The sequence below is a fragment of the Hemicordylus capensis genome, chromosome 2 (genome assembly GCF_027244095.1).
Source record: "Hemicordylus capensis ecotype Gifberg chromosome 2, rHemCap1.1.pri, whole genome shotgun sequence".
Taxonomy (NCBI): Eukaryota; Metazoa; Chordata; class Lepidosauria; order Squamata; family Cordylidae; genus Hemicordylus; species Hemicordylus capensis.
The window spans coordinates 158,606,609-158,616,740 of NC_069658.1; positions in this window are offsets into that span (position 1 = coordinate 158,606,609).

Sequence of the window (10,132 nt, forward strand, 5' to 3'; positions counted from 1 at the left end):
CAACAAAGCACATATGGAGGATGATACCATCAACACTAGCTGGTCTTCTCAAGACCGGCCGCCTCCGGACCGAAAAGAGTCTCCTGCACCATACCAATGAGCGAGAAGAGACCCTACGTGATACCAAGGCTCTCCGGGCCACAGGGAATCCCCTCACCATCTGTACTCTCCAAAACACTATCCCATAGGATTCGGCAAATTGCTACTGAGAACCTCGACACTGGGACTACTCTCCATCTGATCATGCCTGATCGTTCCACTAACTTCTTCGACGACAGATCTGGCATTGGTGATAGAGGACTCTATCTTCACCCTTGCTCTTGGGCTCCACATCGAAACCAATATCCGGGGAGATTGGACCATCCAGACGCTCGGTCCCGATCACATTCTCCTCAGCACTGCCGGTCTTGGTCTCAGTCAAGAGATAAAAGAACTCAACCACCTAAGCAGCCGGACCTTGACCCTCTACCACCAAATTCCTGAACTGAAGAATCCGCCTCAGAGGAAGATGCTGAAACAGCTCTGGACATCGCATGGGGTTCCACACCTACAGATCCAATTGGAGATCCCAGGCCTCTGTCTCCCTCGGAGTACCTGAAGCTCTTTCAGCACCTGGAGCGAAGAAAGGGAGGGCCAAACTGAATAGCATGCCCTACAATTTTTGAAAAATGCTGGAGCCCAACTTGCCCTCATACATACAAAAAAGGATATTCCCAAGGAGGTGTTAATTCTCTTGGAAGGGTCAATCATGTGGAGCTTTGACTGCAAGAGGATGGATGGCAGAAGAATGTTCTTCAGAGCTGTGTAGGGACCATTTTCAGCATTTTTTAAGTGCCAAAATGTCTTCAGAATCCGGTTACAGAATTCAGCTTCTTGAGTCTCAGCTTTCTGTCCCTCTTTGAAAGAAAAAGCCAATTTCTATCCCCTGTGATTTTAGAAAGGTACGCAAATGGTTCTTAAGAGGATGTTGATACTGTTGAAAGACCCCTGGGCCTTGAATGCTGAAGGACCCTGCTAACGGGGCAAAGAGGCACCTTTTTAACATGGTGATTCTCTTCATTTAGCAGGGGGAGAGTAACTGGCCCTGGACACATTTCCAGTCTCCAGAGGCCACAACTTCATGGCTGTGTACCCTTCCCTTTCCATTCCTATAGTCAACAGAAGCACAATAGATTTGTTCAAAGTGAGAGAAATAATGGGAAGTGGTTTAATTTGCCCCAGTTATCCCATCGCAGAACTCAACCTTGCCTGTTGCAGAATTTAGGCTGTCGGTGCACACACAGAGTTTAGGCTGACAGCATACACAGTGCTGTCTGCATGCAGTTCTTCCACATAGCAGCATCATAAGAAGTTGTGCTCCAGTTCATGGCAAGGCTTTTTTTAAAAATGCATTGCGTTAACCCTCCTCCCCTTTATCTTACATAGGTCCCTGTTTTCCAAATCCACACTCTGTTGGACCGAGTTCATACAACTCAGGGTACGTGTACCGTGTGAAGCCCTCAAGTACATCGAAGCCAACCATAGAAGATACCTGTGAAGGCATGAGACTGGAAGACCTCACTACCCAATGTACATCCCAATGGGATCTGGCCCATTGATGAAAGGGAAGACGTCATTCAACTCTACTGACCTGTCTATAAGACACAACAACCTCCAACAGGGATGTCCAACTCAGGGTCCGTGGGCTGGATCTATCCTGTGGCGCTCCACTGTCCAGCAGCCGAGCAAGTCCAGTGGTTCCTGCCGTGAGTGCCGCCACATTCCCTGTCTTCCCTCTCGCCAGCACCGCTGCAGCGACCGCTGAGCAGGGGCCAGGAAGTCCATCACCACCTCTTATCCAGCCCTTCTTTCCCCCATCAGGAAGTCATGGCCAGAAGAGGTTTTCCCTTTGGAGATGCTTTCTTCATTTTGCCCAACAGACCCAATAAAGGATGTATTAATTGTGGGAATTTGGTTTCAGTATCATACAAAAATTGGTGTCTTTCACATTTTCACACCAAGCAAGGACAATACACGATTTTCATGTTTTATTTTTCTTTCATGTGTACTGTTTATTGTAAACCTCCCAGAGACATACGTTTCAGGTGGTACAGAAATACGTTCAATAAAATCAATCAATCGATACTGGAACTCTGATCCTGGAATCTTATTTTCTCTCTCTCTCGGAGTAGTTCTTCAAACTGGCCATCATGCAAGCACATCGCTTGGAGCATGTGCAGGCAAGGCGTCAGCCCGGGCACTGCTGCTTCCGCTCCTTCCATAAAGAGCAACTTTCAACACATTTAACGGGTGGGGAGCAGGCCGTGCCCTTTATTCCAGCCGCCCTGATTGATTGGGAAAGGAAGGATTGAGACTCATCAGCACAGGAAGTGCGGAAGAGTCAGATCAGGGGTCATAGAGTAGAGGCAGGTAGAATAGTTGAGGGAGACCCCCACTCACGACCTCTACTCCCAATGCAGATACAGGATCCATGGATAACTGGGTTTGAATTCAACCTGAGGACAACTTCAGCCATGCCCTTTTAATTCCACAATGCTCCCATGATATCTGTAAAGAAGATCCAAAGCAGGCCCAGGGAATGAATGAATGAAGGGGTTTCCTTTCATATCACCATCTCTGGGAGGGCTATAAAGGGTTCTGCTTTATAGGCAAACCATGGATCCTCCTCCTTCATGGCCAGGAGGCATGTTGTTGCTGGCCCTAAGAGACACAAAAATCTCCTGAGCATCCTGGAAAGGGTGCCAGACAAGGAGATATCAGGGAGGGTCTTAACTCTCTGTAAAACAGACAAGGGAGCAATACATGTTGGATGGTTTCAATCTCCCTCTAACCACAAGGGCAGATTCTATCTTCCCTAGGTATACTCTTTATTCTCTCTGCCTGCACAGCCGACGGGAGCAGGTCATACCTTGCTCGAAAGGAAGCTCTCAGATAGCACGGGTTCTCTAGACCGAATGGAGAATTGCACAGAAAAAGCAAGAGTGTGTTGCTGTGTTGAAGAATTTGTGGCTTTGGAGATTACAAACTTGGTCCGGGGGTGACCAGCTCCTGCCACATTCATCCTGAACTCTAACTTCAGCGAGGTGCGGTGAAGCATTGGCTGCTAGGTGCAATCCACCAGAGTGAGAAGCACAGAGACTTGCATAGACCAGCATGCCTACCAGGGGGAGGAGAAAGGTGTGTGGGTCTGCTGGCCCTCCCCTCCGCTCTGCTCTTTGGCAACACAGGCTTGCACATGTGGGCTTCTTGCATGTTACTGCGGATGACACTTGCACCAAACCATTCATGGTCTTCTCTTTCATCTCCCTGACGCACCTCAAGGCTGTCAGACAGATCAAGGAGAGGGACAGTACACACTTCTTTGCTTGTAACAACAGTTTCTAACTGAAGTTGAAGATTCCAGTATGAAAGGCTCTCTTCTAATGTGTTCCTTGGGATTCTCGCCACTGAGTTCTGCATGGTGTCAAGACATGCTGCTCTGTGCTGGATTGACACGTCTTCCTGATCGGTCTGTTGTATCTCATGTGGTAACAAATGTGGTCACATCTTCAAGAGAAGTGTAGTTTTGTATTCCACAGCAGAGCTAATAATAGCAACTTCCTTACAGTACGTTCAATTTCAAAAGGAGCACGGAAGTCTCCTGAGCAGAGACAAATGAAGAGGTTTATCTGTCCCTCCCTCCCTCTCGTAATGTCAAATACATCTCATGGACAGCATCAAAACTTCCATATGGCCTAGAAAGCTGGGCTTTGGAACATGTTGAAGACAATCTAACTAGCAGAAAAAACCAACGGTAGGATGTTGGTGCACTTGTTCCCAGGGTCGGTGCAAGACTCTTTTGCGCCCTAGGCAAACACATTGACACTCGACACTCTGCGCCCCCCTGAGGTCTGCACTCTGCTGCCTAGTTGGCCTAACGGTAGCACCGGCCCTGCTGGTTCCTCACAAGGGGGACACAGAACTGTAAGGCACTTGCATCTTGAGCTGAAGGTGCCTCCGATTAGAACACTCTTTGAAAGTGAAGATCCTTTTGACATGTAATCCTGAACCTGAGAGAAGGAAACCCTCCAATAGAGGCCAGGCTGCTTGCTTCTTGCCAGTGATGATGAGAACTTGCTGCATCTCTCTGTGTGCACTAGACAAAGGGATGGGCAGTGACTGACTGATGTTGAATACATGTTGTGGAGGAGGTGCCGACTGCTTTGGCTGCTAGCCCAACCAGAGTGGTCTCGCTTGGAGATCGGTCTCACCATGCCCCCAATCCCCCTTAGCAATGCCAGTCTCCAGTTGTGATGGTGGGGTCCCTGAAGGAACCAGCAGCCTCACCACCCACGGGCCGGTGAGCATGGTGGCAGCCTGGTGTGGGATCACTTCAAGTTGTGCCTTAGTGACCATAGACATGCTTTCTGCACCTACTGAGTAGCAGGTACTGGGTAGTAGTGGGTAGTAGATACTGTCTGCACCTACATGGGTCAGCATGGGAAAGGAGCCCAAGCGTCTTGGGACGATAGTGGTGCTGCTGCACCTGCGACCCCTTTCACCTGCAGGTCCATTCTCCTGCTGGCAGCAATGGGTCTGGCGTGCCCTCGGCTAGCAGCAGCAGCAGCTGCTGCTGCTCCCAAGCCTCCAGGATGCGAAGGGCACTTGCAATAGGGGGCTCCCACCACACAGGCCCTGCTCAGGCCCATAGCCAGCCTCAGTGTACAACCTGGGACACACCCTGGCTACGGGCCCCTGCTGCTCCCATGGCGCTCTTGCGGAGAAGCGCCACAAGATAGCCGGCCATTTCCACCGGGGTGAAAAGGCTCAGTGCATGCTGAAGGAGAGACAGCTTGAGCTGGACCTACCTGAACACCTGATCCCTCAGGAGGTTCCTACCCAGTGGAACTCTGACCTTCTTCTGCGGGATGGTTTGGTTGGGGGGTTTTCTGCTCCATGCTGTGCCTCAGGAGAGGCAAGGAGGTTTGATTCTGTAATGTCCTTTTCTCTGCACTGAGTGTAATGCTGTTCTCTTGTCGGTATAACGATCTGGTTTTGCTGGATCTCAGGTCGACAAAAGCAGTACTTGGGTTCCTTCCTTCCTTCCTTCCTTCCTTCCTTCCTTCCTAGAGCTCTGGTTTGGTAGTCTGTGTGTGAGATGGTGTTGTGGGGAGAAAGGGACAGTGGCAGCTCAGCTCTATGTGTCTGTGTGTAATATTTCTTGGTGATTGCCGTGATGAGCTCTCTAGCTAGGGTTCCCTTTGAGGACGATCAGGAAGCTACAGCGGGTCCAGAATGCAGCGGCTCGCCTTCCCATGGGTGCCAGAAAATATGATGGGGTAACACCTCTCCTGCAGTCATTGCACTGGTTGCCTATTGGCTTCCAAGTTCAATTTAAGGTCCTGGTTCTGACCTTGAAAGTCTTGCAGGGCTTGGCGCCTGTCTACCTACAGACCCGCCTCTCCCTTTCCAGTTACATCCCTTCTGGTTAGATCGTCTCTAATGGCCCTTTAGTCGGTCCCTGATTTCCGAGAGGTTCGGGGCTCTAGGACCCAGGAAAGGGCCTTTTTGGGTGCTGCCCCACTTCTTTGGAACACTCTTCCCCTTCAGATCCGTCTAGCCCCTTCCTTACTGATCTTCAAATCTCTATTGAAGACTTTTCTTTTTCACCAGGCTTTTGCCCTGTACTTTAAATATTTGTTTTTTGTTAGTTACTTGAGTTTTTAATTTAAAACGTGATTTTTAATGTTGCCTTCTTTGTAAGTTTTTGTGCACTGCCCGGAGTCTTTGGAGTGGGCGGTAGATTAAATGTTTCAAATAAATAAATCAATAACTGGTTTCTGGGGGCACCAGAGAGAGTTGGGCATGATGGGTGCTACCCACCACTCAACCCATTTCCAATGTCTTCTTTGTGGTTTTATTGCTGTCTTACAGTTCTGTAACGCCAGCCCCCACCAACAGGCACAGTTACCATCCACATCCCCAGTCAGCTGGTGTGACTCCACAGACCAAGACATGGGTGACAGAGCATTTCTTCCTCCCCAAAGTTTTGCCCAGCAGCCAGGCTAGGTTTTGCCATTTGGTAGCAAGCCGGCTGTCTTACCGATGGATTATTGACTTGTGCTGTAACCAATCAATGGTAGCCAGCCTTCATTCCAAAAGACGGTGTCCCACCCCTCTCTGTTTCTTTTTCCATTCCAGGTCTGAGGACTGCAAAGCGAAAGAAAGAAAGAAAGAAAGAAAGGGAAAGAAAGAAAGAAAGGGAAAGAAAGAAAGAAAGGGAAAGAAAGAAAGAAAGGGAAAGAAAGAAAGAAAGGGAAAGAAAGAAAGAAAGAAAGAAAGGGAAAGAAAGAAAGAAAGAAAGAAAGGGAAAGAAAGAAAGAAAGAAAGAAAGGGAAAGAAAGAAAGAAAGAAAGGGAAAGAAAGAAAGAAAGAAAGGGAAAGAAAGAAAGAAAGGGAAAGAAAGAAAGAAAGGGAAAGAAAGAAAGAAAGGGAAAGAAAGAAAGAAAGGGAAAGAAAGAAAGAAAGGGAAAGAAAGAAAGAAAGGGAAAGAAAGAAAGAAAGAAAGGGAAAGAAAGAAAGAAAGAAAGGGAAAGAAAGGGAAAGAAAGAAAGAAAGAAAGGGAAAGAAAGGGAAAGAAAGAAAGAAAGAAAGGGAAAGAAAGGGAAAGAAAGGGAAAGAAAGAAAGAAAGAAAGGGAAAGAAAGGGAAAGAAAGAAAGAAAGAAAGGGAAAGAAAGGGAAAGAAAGAAAGAAAGGGAAAGAAAGAAAGAAAGAAAGGGAAAGAAAGAAAGAAAGAAAGAAAGAAAGGGAAAGAAAGAAAGAAAGAAAGGGAAAGAAAGAAAGAAAGAAAGGGAAAGAAAGAAAGAAAGAAAGGGAAAGAAAGAAAGGGAAAGAAAGAAAGGGAAGGAAGGAAGGAAGGAAGGAAGGAAGGAAGGAAGGAAGGAAGGAAGGAAGGAAGGAAGGAAGGAAGGAAAGAAGGAAAGAAGGAAGGAAGGAAGGAAAGAAGGAAAGAAGGAAAGAAAGAAGGAGGGAAAGAAAGGGAAAGAGGGAAAGAAAGGGAAAGAGGGAAAGAAAGAAAGAAAGAGGAGGTCAGGAACCATTGAGTAGAGGGCCTTCCTCCACCGAGCCCAGGACATTCCCCAACACTTGCTGGGTTGTCATGATGCTGTGCTCTAGATGAGCTTCCGTGGGCTGGATCACCAGCCCTCCTCACACGATGAGATCTAAGATTTCTTCCTCCAGCAAAATGAAGCCAGCTCTGCCAATTCATCTAATAGCAGCAGTCCTGCACGTGGCCGTGTCCAGAGTCAACCAGCTGGACCCAGGGACGCAGGGATATTCTTATTGAGCTTTTTTTCTCCTGCGCCACAAACTCCCGCTGCTTCCACTCCCGGGCTACTTGTCCCATTTGAGACCACTTGGGAATCTTTTCTATGTAAGGATGCCACAGTTTTGCTTTGTCCTAATATGTTCTATGAAGAAGGGAGAATTCAGTGTCAACTGAAAATCTCCCGGTTGGCCCCAACTGGAAACAGAAGCGAAGCCCTGTAGTGGTAACCAGTTCAGAAGATGGCGTTCCATCATTCCATCATTGGTTTCATTCAGAAAGACTGGCATGATGCTTTCTTCTCAAGTCAAGTCCCATGGTTGTCTTTTTCTAGAGTTACATGGCAAGCTCAAGAGTTTGGATATTATTCTGTAGGAAATGTAACTAAACTGGTTCAAGGTGTTTGAACTGGTTGCCAAAACACTTTGGAAAGTGAATATTTGACCCCACACTGAACGGGAGAGTTCCCAAAGAATGACCAAGTTTGAAATGGTGTGACTCCCTGCAGAGGTGGTTTCTTACTTTTCTGAGATTGAATGTATAAGCTCTTCTTCGGGGTTAATTGTGAGCACCCTTTCCCACTCCCATATGTCCTGGTGGTTTCTTGGCCCAACTGGAATGAAACACAATACCACGATAAGCATGAGTGCTTTTTCAATTCTGCATTCTCAAGACCGGTTGTCACTCATATACTCATGTCTGATCTTTTCTTCCCCCCCTAGAACGAGAACATTGAGGTGCTCCAGAGGATGATCAGGGCTTTGCTGGAGGAGGCCCCCTCTGTCTGGAACTTAATCAGCATCTTGAAGGTAAGTGCAATGAAAGCCCTATTCAGTCGGTAGTACATGTGTGCAGGTGTCTGAATATTGGTAGGTGATTTTGTGTGCATGACTGTAGTTGCTTCGTTTTAAAAGTGAACCTGGGCACGGGCCCCTCAGAGGCCTGGTCCAGCTAGGAAGTGTCATGCAGTGCCTGAAAACAGGACTGCCTTTTGGTTCCATGGTTTCCATTCACCCCTGAGCTCGTTCATGGTACTTCTCTGCAACTTTGCCAGCTCTAACATAATCTGGCTGAGCTGGGCTGATCAGAACTGCACCCCATATGTCAAAGGTCTCTGCCCCAAAGCGTTGGGGCAGCTGTCTCCACCCAATTCCTCAGCCAGAAGGAGGACGGTGCACCACCTGGAAGCCTATTGGGCTACCTGTATTGCTGCCCTCCTTCTGTTCTGCACTCCTTCGCTGCCCCATTGCCCCCCTCTCCTGCCAATGTCTGCTTAAGGGTCGCTTTCTCGCTTTCTCCCTGCTCTCTTCTAGGCTGCGAAGAGTCTGCCGTTGCTGCAGGCAGCTGTTGAAGACCTCCCCCGTCAGTGACTCCGCCAAGGGCAAGCCCCCCAGAGGGAGGTTCTTTAAACGGAAACACCGCGTTGAGCCTACTCCAGCACCACCTCCAACTCCCACAGGGGGCTCCCCGGCAGTATCAAGAGTCACCATCGATGAGCAGGTGCCTCAGGTTGGGACTGGGGCTGACTCTTTGGGGAAGGTGAGAGAGCTAGTGCTTGGGAACCTGGCAGACTTGTGGGTCTGAATGAAAAGGCCTTTGGTGAGAAGTCGCTTCCCTTTGGGAGATGCTAATCTCTCATTATTCATATATGCTGGCTGACTTGGGCTGTAACCTAGAACTGGTAGCCCGCCTTAATTCCAAGAAAGGAATCCCCATTTTTCAATTCCAAATGGGAATCAAAGTCCTTAAACCCACCCACCCCCAACTCTTCTTCCCTTCCAGATCTGACTACTGGAGTGGAGAAAATGGAAAGAGCTGAGGTAGGGATCCATTCAGAAAAGGGCCTTCCTCCCTAGAGCCCAGGACAGTTCAGCAGTTCCTCTCCTGGCTGAATAACTATTGTTCCCATCAGCAAACCAAACAGCAACTTTGTCATTTTTGTCTAAATCTATCAACAGTTGAGGGGAATTCAGAATATTTGGGGGTAGTGCCTGAGTCAATAACAAAACTATTCCTCTCATTTCTGGTTGCTACATTGAAAGACTTGTCTTTTTGAGTCAGTCTCTCTCTCTCTCTCTCTCGCTCTCGCTCTCGCTCTCGCTCTCTCTCGCTCTCCCCTGTTCTTTCAATCCAACCTGCTGTTTGCTTCTCTGTCTGTAAAAAACAGGTATCCTCCTTTCTATTGTGTAGACAGACTGTCAGTCATCTCTGGAGCTATGCTGACCAGGTTTTCCTCCTCTAGGTTTCTTTCTGCAGTTGCCGCCTTTAGGATCTGGGCAATGAGCGTTCAAGCCTGGAGCATGTGCCTTTCCTGAGAGAAGTCCACCATCAAGTGTGTCATGTTGTCACTCACGTTGGGGTTCAAAGGCAGGTTGGAAGCTGGTGCCATTGTGACACTGAAGAGCAGACATCAGGAAACAGACTTCCCCAAGTCTTCAAACGTCATCAGGCAATGGCTATGCTGTTCACCATAATATCAGTTGTCAGCTCTACAGCCCTATGAAAGCAATGTAGCTGCAGCTTATAGCGGCGAGCAATGTTGGTATCCAAGCAGTTGTGGAAAGCTAAACAACACTTGAGATTGACCCTCATGGTTGCCCACTGGCCCTTTTTCGGACAGGGAACTCCCTCTACTTGTAAACCTCATGAGCTGGTGAGGACTCAGCCGTTAAGAGTTCAGAAAACTTTCGCTCTCCACCTGAAAGAGACATCCCACTTCTCAGAGAAGTTGAAGGTCACCCCTTCAAACCTGCACATACACTTCACTCAAGCCATTTCCAGACTTCTCTTCCTTGGGTCTGCACCCAAACGGACCAACACCAGCA